This window comes from Drosophila albomicans, chromosome X (genome assembly GCF_009650485.2).
Source record: "Drosophila albomicans strain 15112-1751.03 chromosome X, ASM965048v2, whole genome shotgun sequence".
Taxonomy (NCBI): Eukaryota; Metazoa; Arthropoda; class Insecta; order Diptera; family Drosophilidae; genus Drosophila; species Drosophila albomicans.
In genome coordinates this window covers 18613475-18632959 of record NC_047627.2, presented here as the reverse complement: position 1 = coordinate 18632959, position 19485 = coordinate 18613475, and the positions used below count along the sequence as shown (strand labels likewise).

The 19485-nt window shown below is 37.7% G+C and overlaps 2 protein-coding genes across 21 annotated transcripts in view; both read left to right on the top strand.

Moving 5' to 3' along the window:
• Positions 1-16533, top strand: part of LOC117563229 (casein kinase II subunit beta) — a 124893-nt gene extending 108360 nt beyond the window's left edge. Inside the window, exon 8 of the mRNA XM_052007736.1 lies at positions 16523-16533. The gene's annotated coding sequence lies outside the window, so the exon portion shown is untranslated. The remainder of the gene's footprint in view (positions 1-16522) is intronic.
• The window catches only part of LOC117570136 (basement membrane-specific heparan sulfate proteoglycan core protein), a 103819-nt gene continuing 85773 nt past the window's right edge, over positions 1440-19485 (top strand). For 13 of the 20 annotated variants that reach the window (XM_052007607.1, XM_052007626.1, XM_052007617.1 and 10 more), the window contains exons 1-2: positions 1441-1618; positions 2617-2924. The gene's annotated coding sequence lies outside the window, so the exon portion shown is untranslated. Of the gene's footprint in view, positions 1619-2616; positions 2925-19485 lie in introns of all 20 variants that reach the window. The other 7 variants (XM_052007542.1, XM_052007536.1, XM_052007534.1 and 4 more) reach the window with 3 other exon arrangements.

The following is a 19485-nucleotide window of genomic DNA, read 5'->3' as shown; positions in this document are numbered from 1 at the left end:
TAGTAATTGTTTCAAATGGTGTGAAATGCAAACACAGTAAGGTATTGGGAAAGCTGGAAAGTTAAAAAGAAAGAGTTCAACTAATGGCAAATGCATACACCATTATTACAACAGCGCCATCTAGCGAAACAAACAAACAAAATCTCACTCACAATAAATTCATACACACACATGCATGTACATATGTATGTATGTATGTATGTGCATTATCAGTTGGTGTTGCATTTGGGTTGCTGTTTTGCTTCGTGTTGGCTTCTTCACGCCATTTTATCAGTTGACCTACAGAGCGTCAGTGGAGCGCAGACTTCGGCGTCGCTGTCGCCGTTTACGTTAACCGTTAACATCAACGACAGCGACAGCAAGAATCGGGAGTCGCAGTGAGCAACGGCTCTGCATTTGTTGTTGCTATTGTTCCAGTTAAATGTGTACTCGCTGTCCAAAGCTGACAGAGATAAAGCATCTGGGGTTGGGCCCTGGGCTCGAGTACACACACACAGACACACACACACACACACTTTTCCCATGGAACTAAATTAGTGCAGAGCACCAACTTTGCATCCTGTTGCCGATAAATATGAGAACACACACACACAATCCGTTAGTTAGTCGCACAAGCGCAGAGCGCAGCGATAAACTTTTGCTGCAGCGCAGCCACCCACGCCACGAAGTTAGTGGAGAGAGCGCAGTTACTTTGGTGAAAGAGAGCATGGAAGAGAGCGCAAAGCAAGAGAGAGTGTGAGCGACAGCAACGCAACAGGCTTGGCAAATGCAGTCAACGTCTGCGTAGACGTCAACGGCGGCTGCGCTTCACTTCAGTGTTGGGCTACAGCCATAAGTCAGGAACTGAAAATAACAAGAACAACAACGCAAAACTTCGCCGCCAACGCTAACGTTAACGGTGCACAGTGGTTCAATGTGGGTTGCAGTAAATCTTCCAGGGAGTAGTGTCTTGTAAATGATAAAATTTAATGCCACATGAAAAAATAAAATATTATTTTTTAAGTATAAACTATGAGTTTTTTTAAATTACAATTATTAATATTATGTCATTACATGAAGATACATGTATATAGTAAAAATCATATACAATTTAATATCATTTAAGTTTGTTAATTTTTTTGTAACCAAAACTGTATTTGCAATTGCTAATAATCCATTCGATATACATAAATTTTCCTTGAGCACTTACGAACATAACTAAAACATGTCTTATTTCATGTTGTGTCACGGTAAAACATGCGGCGACTTTGCACGTTGAGTTTCGTCGCAGCATTAGTGCATTTGGCTATGTGTGCTTGCGCCTGTATGTATGAGAGTATGTTTGCGTGTGCTTGTGTGTGTACATGTGTGCTTTGGCTCTTCGGGTCTTGTTCGGTTTTACATTCGCGGGTCGTTCGTGTGCTGTCTTCAACGGTGTCAGCAGCGTCGCTGTCAAAGTTCTTCCAGTTGGACATTCGGTTGCGCGCCGTTGTACGAGACGGTCGCACAATTTTCGGTGCGTTGTTCTTGGAGCCTACGATTGCGACTGCGACTGCGATTGCCACTTCGACTACGATTGCGATTGCGACTGCGGCTGCGACTGCGACGCCTGGCCGCCTGGCTGTCTCACACAATTGTTGTTGGTGTTGTTTCCTTCTTGTGGCTGTTCAAGTGCAATATATTTTTTTTAAAGTGTCCAAATCAAGTGAAAATTGTTTTGTTTTCTTTTTTTTTTTGGTTGTTGTCCGCCTCGAAGGATACAGTTCGCAATAAATGAAAACCGCGCGCGCCGAAGGATCGTTGAAAACGTTGCTTGCGTCTCTACTGCCCGCTCTTTGCCGCTTTTTCGTCTTTTTCGTGCGCTTCGCTTTCGCTTTGCTGCGTTGAACCGTTTTAGTGCAGCAAAAAAGAAAGGAAGGCAGGAAGAAAGAAGCGAACAGAGTGCGCCAAGGGCTAGGCATATTTAATAAGCAAAAGAAGAAGCGAGACAAGAATTAAGAACGTAACAAAATAATCGATACACACATGATAATCGAGCAACGAAACGGGCAAACAGTGGCCAAAAAGACTTTTGAAAACATTTTTGAAAAGCCGCGCGCGAAATGCAAATCGAAACCAAACGCCGACAAATGCAATTACAATTAAATGCAAAGCAATAATCGATAAATACAAATCTAAAAATGAAGGCTAAAGCAAACTATTTGAAAAAGCTTTCTGATCATTTTAGGATTGCGGAATTTTGAGCAGCTTCTTCTTTCATTCCCTTTCCCGTTCCATAGCGATTCGCTTCGTTCCGTTTGCGTCTTCTTCATCTGTTTCTCAGCCAGCGTTTTCTGGCGAATTCGCGTTTTGACTTGGCTTTTTCCCCTTTTCGTTTTTTTCGTTTTGTGTTTTCTTTTCATTTTTTTTTGGCTTTGCGGTTGCGGCTTTTGGTTTCATGCATATAACTTTTATTTTTTGTTGATTTTTATTTTTTTTTGCTCTTCCCTTTTTTTTTTTTGTTATTATTTTTGCTGATCTTGAATAATTTGATGTCAGATTGCGTGTTTCCTCACACCATTTACAATTGCCGTGACAATTACTGAATTAAAAAGTTTTGCCTTTAAACAAAAATATACAACAAATTACTCATTACAGTGCCATATATAACATCGTAACCTTTTCTTTTCGAAACGCATTGAAAACAAACACACACCTCGAATACGAACCTAAAAACTGCCCATTTTACAATTTACAAAACAAGAATACTAAATAAATATAATAATTTAAATAGCCAAATAGCTGCCAAATCAAATATATACTCGTAAACAAATCAAAAAATAAAATAAAAATATATAACCATGGGATCAACGGGATCCCAGCGACACACGCTGTCGCTCCTGTGGCGTCTCTTTGCTGTTATCCTTGTGCTCAATGCCTGCCACGTATCGCTGAGTAATGGAAAGGTGAGTAAACTGACTGAAAATCAAAGGATACATCAAAGAATAACATAAATTGCGAAAAGGGAAACATTTCTGATAGTTGGGTGGCAACATCTCAACAATCTTTACTTCAGCAGTCTGAAAGAGAAAGCAAGAGAGATAGTAAAAGAGAAAGAACGCTGCTCGCATGATCTAGTTTCCCTATAGGCGATGACACAACACCCGAAAGTGCCAGCGAACGAACTTGAACTATTTTACATACATATAATATTCAACATTATCGTACAACGAAGAAGAAAAAAAAGCAGAATTCAATTTATAGACATACTATTGTATATGTATGTATGTATACACATACTTAGTCTCAGTCACTAGCTTGTTGTTGACCTTTGCTCATTTGTAACAAATTAATAAAAACCTAATGAAAATGAGCCACACACAAAGTCGTAAAGTTGCATAAAAATTATATGGTAAAAATAGAAGTAGGCAGTCGAATCGACAAAAAAAAAAAAAAACACTTGTGTACGCATTACTTATCAGCATATCACGGAGAGTCGCAACTAGAGACAGAGCAAGAGGGAGAGAAAGAAAGAGAGATAGAGAGAAAGAGGGTGAGAGAAATAGAGTTGGGTTTGTTTGAAAAGAAAAAAAAAAAAAAAATATATATATTAAGATCGAGCGTTTGTTGCTCTATATGCGACACTAATTCGTATCATCGACTGAGACCGGATTTCATAGGCGACGGCACTGTCCTCTAATTAAATCGAAACAATTATTTTTGTGTCTGTTTTTGGCTTCGATCGGGTCAAGCACACAAGCACACGGGGTTATCTTAATCTCGAATAAAGCAACGACACTTGAATAAGATTCTTTATATTTTTATGAGATTTTTGGATTTTTGGTTCATGTGATTTGGGTTTGCCAATTTGACTGTTTGTGAAATTCAGAGCAAGTGTCTCTATCTATCTGCAAGGGTGTGCGAGTGTGCGTGTGTGCGAGTGTGTGTGTGTGTGTGTTTGCCCCCATCATAATGAGCTGAGAGCTGATAGCAAAAATTCTTATCTGCCCTGTTAATGACATGTAGTCGAAGTCATCGCTGTTGTCCGTCGTCTTGCAATGAAATAATTTCTTAAATTAACATTTCACAAAAAACAACAAGAAATAAATGTGGCAAATGCTATTTCAAATTCAATTTATTATTTCGTATTATTTTTTCGGCTCAACTCTGAGTTCATCAATGATTTTTATCGCATCGGAAATTGCGTAAATGAGGCCAATCCGCATTGGACTTCAACAGAAAGTCCCGATTGCTGCAACTTGGCGTGCGTTATCATGCCACCACAAGGAGCGACAGAGAAAGAGAGAAAGAGGGGGGAGAGAGTAAGAGCAAGCACATTTAATTCTGCGAAAAGCATAAATCAATTATAAGAATTGGTTGTATGCACATAGAATGAAGTTACTCCGCGTATGCGTAACAAAAACTGTTAACTGCAAATTGCGCATACGCAACATTAAACCGATTTACTTGTATGTAACTGCAAACTATTTGCTGCACTACTAATTAGCTGATCAAAAAGTCAAAAGCTCTAGTCATTGTTGGCGCCAACAGTGTTTAGCTGTCATACGCTAATCACAGTCAGCTAAAAGATCGCACAGTGTGACTGTATGTGTGTGTATCTATGTGATCTTTTTTGTGTGCAGAATATGTATCTCTATATAGCGAAAGAAGACTGACATATGTGGCCTGCATGTCATCGGGTTTCAGTCAAAGTCTCACACTCTTGCTCTCTCTTTCTCAGTCTCTCTGTCTGTCTGCTTGTCTCTGTCAAAATATTTGCAACGACAGCAAACAGTTGCCACAAAAAGCAAGAGCAACAACAACAAGAAGAATTACCACAGTGCTTTGTGCCACAGCAAATCAATTCTCGAGATGAATTTTCATCTTGTGCGCTTGGGTTGCTTTCGACTTTTTCAATTGTTTGTTTTCACAACATATGGGCACAAGATGTTGCCACAGCTAAAACGCATGTGTTGCCGACACCCCGTGACCCCCTAGAGAGTGAAAGAGAAAGAACGAGAGAGAGAGAGAGAGAGAGAGAGAGAGAGAGAGAGAGAGCGAGTGCGAACATAGATACAACACAAAATATTTAAATGTATCTTAAATGATGCGTGTATAACTTGCGATCTTCGCTTGCAATTTGCACTGGAATCGCCCAAGGCAACAAACAAGAAATTGACAATTTGCAATTGCAATCGCACACGAGCAACAGTTGCTGCTGCTGCTGCCTCGACTGTTGCTGTGTTGCTGTGTCGTTTGCCCAACTGTTTGACACTTGAGCTTCAAGTTCAGACACAGAAAGAGAGACAGAGAGACAGCGAAAGAGAGAGAAGCGCAACGTTGTACGCTTCGAGTGAACGTGCATTACTTTTAAGCAAATATGTATTATTAGATGCAAGTGCGTTTCCCTCTTAGCCCACTTCTCCATATGCTGCGCCCACTTGCTGATAGCAGTGTAAAGTGTTGGCTTTAACAATTGGCAGGCCGGCGCTTCCGCCTTTTGGGGGCATTTATTCCACTTATTAGATGTATGTGGCTATATGCGAGGGGAGCATCAACAATTAGTCATCCCCCAGTTGCCCTTCTGCTACTTCGCACTCTTCTCTCAACTTCGCTGTTTTGTTTATTTCCAACCAAAACTGGCCTAAAATACAACATGGGCAACAGCCGGGGGCAAGAAACAAAAAAAAAAACAGCTGGCCAACGTCCAACAACTGACAACAACAAAAACAACATAGCGAGAAGCTGATGTATGCATTTTGTAATAGCCAAATGTCTGAGGCAAACATCTAAAAATAGTCACCGCGACAGATACAAGATACAATATCTACAAGATACAAGATACAACAACAGCAACAACAACAATCAAACTCAAGCATTCATAAATGCGATGAACAATCTGCAGCAACAAAACATTTGTTCTATTTACAGTTTTGCGATCAGCGCTTGTCAATCCTTGCGCCTGTAAAACTGTAAATATTTGCATGTGCGACACTTTGTCAAGGAACAACATCTCAAATGTCTAAACACAGACACTTGGAATGCTGCTGCAATGCTTTATTATTTAATTCGATTCGTTTCGATTTCGATCGTAGTCTAAACACAGCTAAATAATAAACTCTGGGCGCCGGCTTTCATTGTTATAAATGTAAACCAATTTGATTTTCTATATATTTTCATTTCTTTGTTTTTTGTTTTGTTTTTGTAATACAATATTTGTCTGGCACATTCGTTAGTCGACGTTTATGAATAATAATTGTTTGACTTGTGCATTGCGTAAATGTTGAAAATAGAAAAAGACAACAGACAACAGACAGCAAGAGAGAAGAATCCCCATGCCCCATTCCCCATTCCCCAACTGTCGCAATTTTTGCCTTTTAGTGATTACAAAATGCAGAAAATGACACTGCGATGAGTGGGTGTCTCATCTATTCAAACAAATACGAGTATATATCCATTTGTCTGTTCGCTCTGTAAGCGTATTGTGTCATCTACAGCCACCCAGCGGCAGCAGCTGCCCATATAATTAACAAGCTGAGAAACTAAAAAGTAAAAATAAGCGATACAAAAACTAAAACTAAAACTAAAAACAATAAACATTTCAATGAGCGAGAAAAAGCATTAAGGCGAGCAAAATGCCATTACGAATAACATTTGCATTAGTTGCTATCATAAAAATGTTTAGAAAATTGCATTCAATTGTTGAATTACAATCCAACTAATAATGATGAAGGCAATGATGATGATGATGATGATGATGACGATGATGCTTGGCATACAGAGAGGATATTAATTATATTTTGTATATTTTGTGTATTTTGTATGCAATGTTGGGCGGCTATCGAATTGCTTCGACAATGCTTGATTTCCTGATTCGAATTGTTGATAAAATATTAAAACTGAACTGGTTCTATTTCAGCTAGTTGGTAATTCCTGCTCGTTTCCAGTTTTTTCCATCGAATTTTGTGATAGCAATCGTGTCTCGCTTTTTTTTTTCTTTTTGTCTGTGTAATTAATGCTTTCCCATTTGCATGAGCTCTCATGATCTGAACTCCATTTATCTATTTCCATATTAATCAAATTTTTCGGTTTGTTTTGGATTTAGTTACGTGTCTACAAAGTGTCGCCAAAAATAGAAAAAAAAACCGACAGAACAAAAAAAAAACGGTTTCTCACCAGCCTTCGCAAGCTGATCTCCGAGTTAAGATTAAAAATTTAACTGAATGAAAAATGTTAAATAGAATCAAGTGATGTAAATCTTAATGTCTTATTTAGATGCTATCGCCAAGGCATAAATCACAAGTTGAGCTTATTACATTATGGTGCAAAAAAACACATTTGTGGATTAATTTCCTTTCAAAATTGTTTCAATTGCTCAAAATTGGTTTTCGGGAGGGCTTCATAATAAATCACAATCAGCAAATAAACGATCAGTGCAGCTGTTATGAAATTTCTTATATATTGTATTTTAACTATAGATCAGATCATTGTTTTCGGCTTTTTTTTTTTTTGTGGGTTGGGAGCGAGACTTTTGGGTGTGTTGACTTTGCCACCAGATGCGGTTATTTTCTGTGTATTTTGGGGTGACATCAACAGCTGCAACTCTTCAATATGCGCCAATTTATAATCAAAAATCTTGTGTGTGTATATGTTTTCGTGGAAATTAAACACTCAATATATTGGCTGATGAGTAGATGGTTGATTATCCAAGTACTTTTTTTGGAATGCTGGCGACTGTCTCGAGAAGGGAGTTGCATCACTCGCAGCTGGAGCATGACAATGCCGCTTACAAATTGTCTAAAAACAAAAAATATATTCAAAATTAAAGAATGAGAAGCTGCTGCTACCCGATGGGGAATTGAGGCGAGATCTCCTCCTTCAGTTTGTGGCAATTGCTCATCAATTTGAATTAATTGAAGCCGAAGACTTTTGGGGCGTTAATTGCCAAAAGCGTTTTACATCGCCAACTGGAAAAACGAAAATGAAACTCAATAACAATATAAATGATAAAAAGCAATAGTTAAGCAATTTGTTGCTATTGGACGTTGGCAGTCAATTAATTAGTAAACAAAGCATAAAAGCCACACAACAAAAATCAAATGAGGCAGCAATAAATGCATAATTATGCTAATTAATTAATTTCCTATTGCATATATTTATGTATGTAAGCTAAGCCCAAGACGAATCTCAAATACCCTCATTTCATTTAACATATTTCAAGGCATTACAAACGCTGTCGATAAACAAATAAGCTTCGTCGTTTCTTCAATTTTTTTTCGATTTCTTTAATAGTTTTCAATGGCCTTTTGTTTTGTTTGCCGAAATATTTAGCTAATTATGAGGCTCTGTCGTCATGTTATTTTTACTTGCTTGCCTTTGCTTAGTCAGCCAAGTTTAGTTGTTGTCGTTGTTGTTGTTGTTGCTTTTTGTTGTAATTGTTGCCTTGTTGTCGAATCAATTAAGTTAAAAATGTAAAGCGTTCTATATTGTACTCGAGTGGTAGGAAAGGAAAGCGCATAGTTGAGCATTGCCAGTCAATTGCCGATAAGATATAACTAACTAATAGAGCACAGTGTGTGTGTGTGTGTCTGTGTGTGTGGCATAGTTTGGTGCTGCTCTTGGTTGTTGTTGCTTCTCATGCTCATGTCATTGTTGCCAAGTTGATAAGCGAAGGCAACATGACGCGCTCCAGCGGCATCTGATAGGCCACAACCCAGCCAAACACCTGATAGTGCGTACCAGTGCTTCCCAAACTGTGCACACTACACACACGATGAAATTTTTAAAACGAAGCTTTCATTTTGCAAAAATTTGTAATTTAATTATGAATTTTCATTCTTTATTTTTGTAAAAGAAAATAATTCTAAGTAAATGATAAAATTTCAAATAAATAATTCGCTGACTTTTATCTTTGAACTTATGTTAACTTAAGATTATCTACATTTGATATATGTACATATGTACGTATAAAAGAAGAATATTAAGTTATAAAAGAACATAATTTTTAGAGAATGACAAAATTTGCCAAAAATAAACTGTTTTCTTTTATCTTTTAACTCAAGAGTATATACATTTGATAGATAAAAAAGAAGACCAATTATATAATCTGTTGACATTTTGCTGATTATTCAAAATTAATCGAATTTTTGCTAGAAAAAAAGAATGTTATTATCTCATTATATTTATCGTTTTTTTTAATATTTAAAAAAAAATTATTATTTTATTTTTGTAAAAAAAAATGACTAAAATAAAAATAATTGAAAACAATGTTTCAAATGCGAAAATAAAATATTTTTATTTGTATTCTAATTATAAATCTTGTATATATTTTCGAAAGAAATAAATGATTCGAAGAATTATTTGCATTTTAAAAGTTGAAGAAATATTAAAGCAAAGAAAAAGTTCATTTTCTTGGGGATTTTAATACAAATGCTGAATTTAAAATTGTTATAAATATATACACATTTTTTGAATACAAATTTAATTCAATTTTTTACTTATTTTTGTTTATAAAATTGTGTAAATTTATTTAAAAAATAAAGAGTGCTAACCTAGGCCTTCGATTGCTTTTGTAAGACTGATCGGAACAGCTTAGAATGTTAATCTTGTTTCGTTCTTGGCCGAAGATTTGTTGGATTTATTTGGCCAGATTTGTTGGATGGCTAAATGGTTGGCTTGGGTGCGCTGATGAATCTTAATTTAATGCATATTTGTGACATTTGCATGCATTAAGTCGCATGCTCGTTTGGTTTTGTTTTAAATATATAATTTTATTTATATTTTCCGTTTTTTCCATTGCTGTGAAGTTTGTTGTTGGTTTTGTTTTCTTGGTGAACCGGTTTAGCTTATTAAGCGTTTAACGACGCAGAAGAAGCCGCTGCTACGGTTGCCACAATTTATGATTACGCGTTTTTGTCTTTGGAACTAGTTGCCTTATCACTTGGCCATTTAATAGCCACATTTCGTGCTGCTTAGCCAAAAACAAAAACTATTTGGTTCGGTTGCTTGAACCCTACAACAACAACAGGAACAACAACATCAACAACTTGAACTTCAACTGAAGTGAATTCAAGTCAACTCCACGCAACTCAACACAACTCAACTGGCAGCGAGTCAATTTGATTCGATTTCAATTCAATGCGATTCAAATTGACTCGTGCTCGCTGACTAAGCGTCCAAATATGCGATCAGTAGACGAACCGATTCGATCCGATCCGATATATTCAGCTATTCACATTGGTGGGAGGGGAGAGAGAGGGGCAAAAATGTGTCATATGCAATACGCTCAATACCACTCAGCACTTTTAGCCAAGTTCATTAACTTTTCCCTGCATCTGCAGAGATCAAGTGACAAGTGGCGTGACTTTAAACTAGAGAAATATCGACTCTATATATGTTCTCGTATATTTTGTATGAATATGATCTAGGATGCGAAACAGCAGCCGAATTGTAATCGATTGTTAATCAGTCGCTTGATTGATGGTTTTTTAATTGTGTGCTCACGCTGAACTGAATACTTTTTGTTGTTTTAGTCGAAAACTATACACAAACAAGTAAGAAAGCTACAGTCGAGTGAGCTTGACTGTGAGATACTTGCTATCTTTTTAAATAAAAGCAAAACGTTATATTAAATTAATATATCAACAAAAAAAATTGTGAAATATTCCTAAGGCCAAATTTGGTATGTGGATGTACTACTAGGTTTAAAGTAATATACTAAAAATACTAAAATAAGACCGTATTTAGTATAAAGATATACTTTAACGTTCAAAGTGATACATCGACAAAATACTAAAATACTTAATGCCATATTTGGTATATTTCAACGTTGAAGGTAATATACAGAAAAAATACTAAATATTATTACGTTCTAAAAATACCACAGATTACCAAATATACCAGATTGTCAACCGAAACAACTAAAACCCGATTGCAGAAGTGTTTATTTAAATGTATTTCCTAAATTATGGGGTAGAAGATGACTCCTTATGTTAAATATACCCTTCTGCCCTACGGGTAGCGGGTAGACAAAATATTCAACTTTTTTTGGAGAGAGAGAAACAAGTTTGGCGCTGAAGTTAGCTCATTTCTCATTGATTTATGCATTAATAATTCAATTAGCAACAAAACATTTTTGCCACAATTCTCACTGTTTCTTGTTTTGTTTCTTCTACGCTTCTTTTCAGGTATGTGTCGAGTCAATATGCATTAAACATACAAATATTGTCTATATAAGCGATCGATTGGTAAGTCTCTCTCGAGCTGTTTTTGGCTTTTTAAGCAAGTTAAACAGACAGCTTGACGCTTGGACTTGACTTGACTTGACTTGAGTTGACTTGAACAGCGGCTACCACACTCGAAGAGTGCCAGCCACGCCTTAAATCTCTAGGTCGTCAGTCCGTCCCCCGTCCCCGTCCCACCCTCACACACACACACACTCAACGCACCTTTGGGCAGCGTTGAGCCAATTGCCGGTCACTAAATGTGGCCATTAGCTGTCAAAAGGCAAATATTTGTCGCCGTCTGTTGCTCGAACCGGCGACAGCAACAGCAACAGCAAACAACAGCAACACCAACAAACAGCAAACAGCAACATCATCGACAACAACAACAACAACAACATCTCAACAAAAGCCAAACTTGATTTATTTCCTGTGTCTTTTGCCGTGTTGTTGCCATTGTTGTTGCTTTCGAAGTTGCTGCTGCTTTTGCTGTGGCTGGCGACATTAAAACGTGCCGCCAAACAAACTTCAAATAGCAACACTTTTTGACGACGACGACGCCGCTGATGTACACACACATAGTACATAAGTATATATTATTTTTGGTCAGCTACCACAACAACAGCAACCGCAACATCAACAGCAGCCACAACTTGACCTTGACGCGTGTTGGTGTCCACTCCATTAGGCAACATTTTGTTGTGAGTCAGTTAAGCAAAAAGTAAAAGTCATCGCCGAATCCTAAATACACTTTTCAATAACATAATATTTGATGAATTTTAATTGATCAAAATCAGGTAGTTTTATTTTTCAACAAAAAAGATTTCTAAGATTTCATAAAGCTAAATTTGTTCATATATTCAATTTATTTATCTCTCATAATACTTTCTTATACGTAGCTTTTTTGGCTGTGGTTTATTTTGCATATTCATATATTGGAACAAGATTTTGTACAAAAAAGACTTCTAAAACTTATATAACTTAGTTTCTTTATAGTATAATTATTTAATTTATTTAACTGGGATGGTACTATTTTATCAAAAATATTTTGCAAAACTTTTGTAATTAGTTTATTTGATGGCAACAATTTAGTTTTCGGAAAAAAAATTTCTAAAATAATATAAACAATACAAATTTTTGATTATTCAACTTTGAAATTACTTCACTATACAAAATGCATTAGTTAATAAATAAAATAATGACAACAATTGTATTTTTTTTTTTTTGAAAAAAGATTCAATCAAAAGAACATAAGTTTATTATATTTTCATATTTCAACTCTCGTAATACTTTCATATAATAATTTTAGTAGAATGTCGACGGTACTTCATTATGTTGAGAAAACTTTTTAAAATATTGAAAATTTCCATATACCATAATAACTCCAAAACATTTAATTGCATTTTTCGTATTGAATAAACTTTCTATAATGATTGCAATAGATAATATCAAATGTTGCTTTATATATCAAATTTCCTAGACTATGTCATTATTTCCCTATAATAATTGCTATAGGTAATATATCAAATGTTTGTGTCTTTATAAACCAAATTACAATGACTTTATTTCTTTATTATAAATGCAATAGATAACAAAACGATTTTTAGACATTTGTCTCTTGATATTTAGCTGTGTTAATATCTTTGCTGTCTGTATAAGTTCTTTACCTCATTTGCGTATTGACATCACTTTTCGAAATTAACATGCAGATCCACAATCGATAGGCACTAATAACAATATTATTATTTGTTTATTAATTGTTTGTTGAAAATTTAAGACCGCTAAAGACTGCAAATGAAGGATATATTTCTATATTTTTATTCTACAGTCTTAACGCAATTCTTTTTGAGTGTAGCCAATCTTTATTATTTCACCACATAGGAATTCTGAAGCGATTTTCGTTAAAGACACATTATTTTTTTGCAATTTCAAATGTCAAGCTGACTCTTGAAGTATTTTAACGATAGATTATCACTATGATTAATATAAATAGTGGCTGCATAACTGACAATGATGTAGCATAGGCCTTCAGTTCGAAATACGTATGACGTTAAGGAAAAAAAATGAGAGAGAAAACAAAAAAAAAAAGGGGGGAAAAATAAACAGCTAATGAGCAAATGTGCATGCTGTGTGAGTTTGCAGTTTATGGGCTAAACAAATGTTAAATTGTTTTGCAACTTTGGACTTCCAACAACAGTTTGGCAGTCAGTCAGTCAGTCATCAGCTGAGACCTAGTTACAGTCCATGCTAAAGGGGCGGGAGAGGGAGGGGAGGCTGCGGTGGCTGCCACTCAGCGGTTGCAGTCGCAGTCACAGTCGCAGCTTACGCTAATGCAGTTCAAGTGTTAGAAACATAGAAGAAATAACTCATCTTTTTTTTTCGTTGTTGTTGTTTTTGTTGTTGTTGTTGTTGCTGTGTTTCGTTGTTGTGGGTAAATGTGCAGCAATGCGCTGAAGAAATCAACAAGCCGCTCAAGAGGCCACGCCCCCCTCTTTCATGCCCTGGTCATCACCCCACTGAGTGTCACTGAGACGCTCTGTGACAATGACAAGGAGGCCTACAAAGATTTTGAGACGCTGACAACTGAGACAACAACGATGAACGGAGAGCGAGACGAAGACAGTGCAACAGAGCGACAGAGAGAGAGAGATAGAGAGAGAGTTGCTCCTCCAGTAATTACGTTTACTTGTTGTCTGTTGTGTTGTCGGTGTGTGTGTGCTGTGTGTAGGTGTAATACCTTTAATAAGCAGGATGACGTTGCACTTGACAGCAACGAAGACTGCAGTTAAAAACAGGGGCGGACTTCGGGTGCCGGAGTGCGGCGGGCGTTGGGCGCCTCTCCATTGTTTGGCACTCGAGTTGTTGCCTGCCTCCTCGCCTCCCCCTTTTTAGCCTCGAGCGTATGGCTTTTTAGCTCTCCCTCCATCTCCCCTTTGAAGCACCATAATGAACCGCATTTTGAGGTTAGTTTTGTGTACAAAAAAGAATAGCAAGAACAATGCAAGTAACACAGAAAGTATTGTGCACAATAATTTCTGAATTTTGTGCATGCGTTATTCGCATTCAAAGCGCTTGATACCTGACTTTTCACTTGCTTGGCAGGCGCGAATTCAGCGATCACACATAATTTGCAAAATAGAGTTCGATGGCTGACTTTTCCGCTACTGGGAATGCATGCATTCAGCGATCACACATGATTTTCAAAATAGTGTTCGATACCTGACATTTCTGCTGCTTGGAATGCATGAATTCAGCGACCACACGTGAACTTCATAAAAGCGTTCGATGCCTGACTTTTCCGCTGCTAGGAAGTTGCGAATTCAGCAACCCTTTGCGCATGGCAGACAAAGTAATATGCTTTTCCGCTGAAATTTGCATTGAACTATCTCGATTTGCCTACTGTAAGCGACTTCTTGGGTCTCTTCGTGTTTAGCTAGCTTGTATGATGACAACGTGCTTTGCATGTTTGGGCCTTTGGTCGAAGCGAAACTGAAACCAAAAATGCTGCGCCCACTTGGTGCGCCAAACACGTCGCCAAAAAACAGAAAAAGAAGAAAACAATCACTAAACGCGTCTTCAGTTGTTGCTCGTGTCCGAGTCGCGAGTCGCAAGTCTGGCTCTTGAAGTGTGGCTGCTTTATGTTCTCTCGTAATGGCCATTAATTATGCAGCTTCTATGCCGAGACAGTGTCGGTCAGTCATGGTGTCAGTCAGTCAGTTAGTCAGTCGATTGACATTCCTATTTAAGTTCTGGACGCCTTTTGCATTCGCTTTTTGCCGTCTAACTCATTTGGTAGGCTGGGCCAGAAATGTGTGTGTGTGTTTTTTTTTTCTTTTCGGCCAATTTGATTGATTCCACTGCTGAGTTTTATGATCACTTTTGCCGTTGTTGTTGTTGCTGTTATTTGATTTGGACTGTTTTTTCTCTTCTTAGTTTTTTTTTTTTTTTTGTTGGTCGATGCGATTAGCTGTGATGAGGTAATATCTGAGTTGAGGTAGCGTTAAGCGATAAGCCTCAATCCGCGTGAAAATCGCCTCTACCTTAGCCGAGTTAGGGTCCGAGGCCGACAGTTGTGAATGGTGTGGAGAGAAGTGAAGCGAAGCGAAGAGGAGAGGAGAGGAGAGCAGAGGTTGGGGATCGCTGTGGCAATGATGTCGTTTGTGGTGCGTGCGAAGCGACGTCGCAATTCCTAGATAACTTAATCGCGCCAACTGCGTTTGCTACGTCAATATTTAATTTATTGATATTGTTGCCATTACTGTGTTGCTGGAACTGTCGGCGGTGGCGGCTCCTCGACTACTTTACACAGCACGGTGCATGATGAGCAACACGCATTGACCTCAAAAACCCTGGCCGGATAGACAGACAGCGAGACAGACAGACAGACAGCTGGACAGTCAGTCAATCTCTGAGTGTGTGAGTTGACTTGACTTGACAAGGAAAAACTGTCAGCATCCACAACAATAAGTATGATCGATTGCGGTGCTGTTGTTGGTTCGGTTATTCATATCAGTGTAAATCATATGCAAGTAATTTTACTGCTCGACAACACCAAGAGACCGAGGCCGACATTTTTTTTTTTTTTTTTTTTTTTTTTTTTGTCGTAAGTCTTGAGGTCAAACAATGTAATTTCATCTCTTGCTTGTCTATTTTTTTTTGTCTTTATGTTCTTTGTTCTTTTGCGATAGAAGTTCGAGTATTCTCCTGTGTCGATAATAATAATAAATAATCAATATTTATGCCCTGATCTCCAGTGACATACAAATGTTGCAATTAGCATAAATTTTGGTGTTAATTGCACATTAGAATTCCCTTTCAATTGCTTCGATATCAGTTGATTAATATTCCAGCAATGCTATCGTGTATCGGAGATACATATGTTTATACATTTATACAAGAATATATATATGTATATATAGTTGGGGAGTACGTTGACATTTTAGAGCAACAAAAAAAGGTTCAGTCAACTTGTTGACTCTGATTCAACTGAGATCGTATTTCAAAGTACTCACTCGTATTGCTAAAAGCATTTGGCTTCGAGTGTACAATTCATATTCATACCCATACTCGCACTCACATTCACTAACTCGCTGTTTGTGTCTTTTGGCCAATGCCCATAAGGAAGTTGACCACACAAAATAAAATGAAAATGAAAATAAAAATATAAAAATAACACTTTGGCTCTGAGGCTGTTAAACAATAACTCTCAACTATGCGTACTTCTTTCCGACCATATTCGCAAGCAACTCTATGTGTTTGTCTACTCACACTCACTCACTTAGTCAGTCAGTCAGTCAGTCAGGTAATTAAGTTTAAAGTTGAGACACAGGCAGAACAACAACAACAAAAACACACACACACACACAAAACATAAAAAACAAGCGAGCTCTGTGACGCCTTCAGCGTTGACAACCAGTCAGAGTCACAGTCGCAGTCACAGTCGCAGTCACAGTCACAGTGAACAGTCACAGTTACAGACATCAGTTAGCAGACTGACCTACAACGAAGCCACTGACTCGCCGTCGTAGTCGACGTCGTCGTCATCGTCGTCGTCGTCGTCGTCTGTGCGTGCCTAATGAGTTGCTGTAATGCTAAACCCAACAAAAATTGCATATAAATATAGTAAACATATTTACATATATCGTATATATCTATATCTATGCACACACACACACACACAATAAATACGTTGAAACAGTCTGGCTTTTTGTGAGTGGCTGTAACATATTACAAGCCTCCCTGTCACCCGCCCCCGCACACAAACACAAAACAGTCACAGTCACAACCACAGCCAGACTAGAGGTGGGCACGGGCCGGGCTTTTTTTCGTGGCACGCGGGCTTACACAGGCCCGGAGCGGGTTCGGGCGGGCCCGGGCCTTATAATTAAGATTCGTACGGGCTTCGTGCGGGCCCGGGCCTTAGAAAAAAGGCCCGGCCCGTAAAAACCCGAAATAGGCCCGTAAAAGCCCGAAGTAGGCCTGAAACAATTTTGATTTGATCGAATTAGAACCGCCATTTATCGCATTTTAATTGCTTATCGATGCTACTATTGATTTGGTTATACAATATTTTACTTGTTTGCACACCACTAATTAAAAATTGGCGGCCTATTGTGAAATTATCAAATCTGTGGGCCATGGTTTAAATGAAAAACGCACTAGGCTAAAAGCAAAAATGTAGAAAAAATTTTATTTTTAAATAAAAATATGAATTAATTTGTTTTTCATTAAATACATAACAATATTCAATATAAATACCTTAATAAATATATATATGTATATATAAATTACATGTCTTTTGAATTTCCTTATATGTGTAAATAAGTTTCGTGCCGGGCCGGGCCGGGCCGGGCCTTAGTGAAAAAGTTTCGTGTTCGGCCGGGCCGGGCCTCTCAAAAAAGAGTTTGTTTTCGTGCGGGCCCGGGCCTTAAAATACAGGCCCGCGCCCACCTCTAAGCCAGACACTTGGACATTTGTTTGTCAGATGCTCGCAGGCGAGTACAGTGTTTACTGCCTAAAATGTCTCTTAAAGATCCCTTTTAAAATAGATTTTAGTACTGAGCATTTAAATTTGAATAAATAGATGAATGAACTTGAAAGTCCGCAACATTTCTTAAGAAGAAATTGTACGAAGCGTTCGACAGCTGACTTTTCCGCTGCTAGGCAGGCGCGATTTCAGCGACCAGATATTCTTCTTATAATAGCATTCGATGCCTGCAATAATGTAAATAATAATCAAAGTTCTGATATCTAAATGAAATTAATTACTCAAAAGTGACGCAAAGAATGTAAAATAATTAAACTATTCTTAATAAAATAAACATAAAATAAATTACTTAAGCGTAACGGGGGAGAAATTGAATTGTTTTTCATTGAGTAATTTTTGTAAAAAAACGTAAATTATTATGCACATTTTATTTAAAAAATGTAGTAATTAATAATTTATGTTTATTATATTTCAAACCAAAAACTTTAGGCAATGCCAAAATGAATAAATAAATAAAAAATTAGAAAATTGATAGATTATTTATTTTTGTTTTTAATAGACTCCTAACTTAAAAAAGAACTGAAAAAATTATTAACACGTTTTCTATTCAAATGAAATGTGAATTTCCATTGCTTTCATTATGAACCTAATTATTTCTTATTATGTATGTCACAGTATAGTTGCAGCAACTCTTGCTTGCAGTGGCATATTTCCTTCTAATTTCCGAGTACTCACTGTAGGACGACGATTATGCTTTAAGCAGCCTTGCAGCACATGTTTTTTCCTACTTTTAAGTCTACACTGTAAAATTCGTGGCCAGCATAAAAGTTGTGCAAACAATTTATGACATTATTGTAAATGCAGGCAAATATTGCTTGTAGCCAGTTTGCACTGTACGTCTGCCTATCTGTCTATGTGTGACCGTGTGTGTGTGTGTTTGTGATTTGGTAGCTTTGCACGAGCTTAAAACAAATTGCACGCAATTAAACACGCTTTATGCGGCGACTGCGTCGACGAAGTTGAACCGGCAACGATGACGATGACGATGACGACGACGACGTCGACGAGCGGTTGCCATTTACGATTTGCATCGGGCCACCGGCAAGTGGCAACAACAACAACAACAACAACAACAACGACAACAACAACTTCGACAACAGCAGCTGAGTTGAAACTGTTAGGCGGAGACGAAGGAGGTTCCATGGCACCACCAACGAACTAACACCGCCGGCGCCAGCCTCAAACATTTTGTCTTTTTTTTTTTGTTTTTTGGGCTGCAAAACTTTAGCTTTTTTCATGGCTATATAATTTAGCTGTTAACATCTTGATGGCCGATTTGCGGCTGTGTTTGATTAATGGAGGCTTGACGTTCGTCGTAACGTGCAATGCAGACAAACGTAATAATGATGATGTCGATGATGATGATGATCGTCATCAATGGTTGATCAGTGATCGGTAAATCGGTAAATCGAGAAACTTCGGTTCTCGGTTTTTTGCTCTCGGGCAATTTAAAGTCAAAGTCGATATGGATTCATAGCCAAAGCTAATTGCATATAAACTTAGCGCCAGCGGCGCCGTGATTGCAACAACAACAACAGCAGCAACAACAACAGTTGCTAAGCCAAGTGCACTGGCAACAAACACAATTGTGAACTATGATATCATAGACATAGTATATTGGTCGGACGTTGCGTTATGACATCATCGTCATCGATTGCTCTCCTCGCTGACAACTGTTGCGCCACCAATCACAGTCAGAGATGGTCGCGTGACACGACTTTTGCACGACCAGCACTTGAGCACACTAAGCTCTCACGT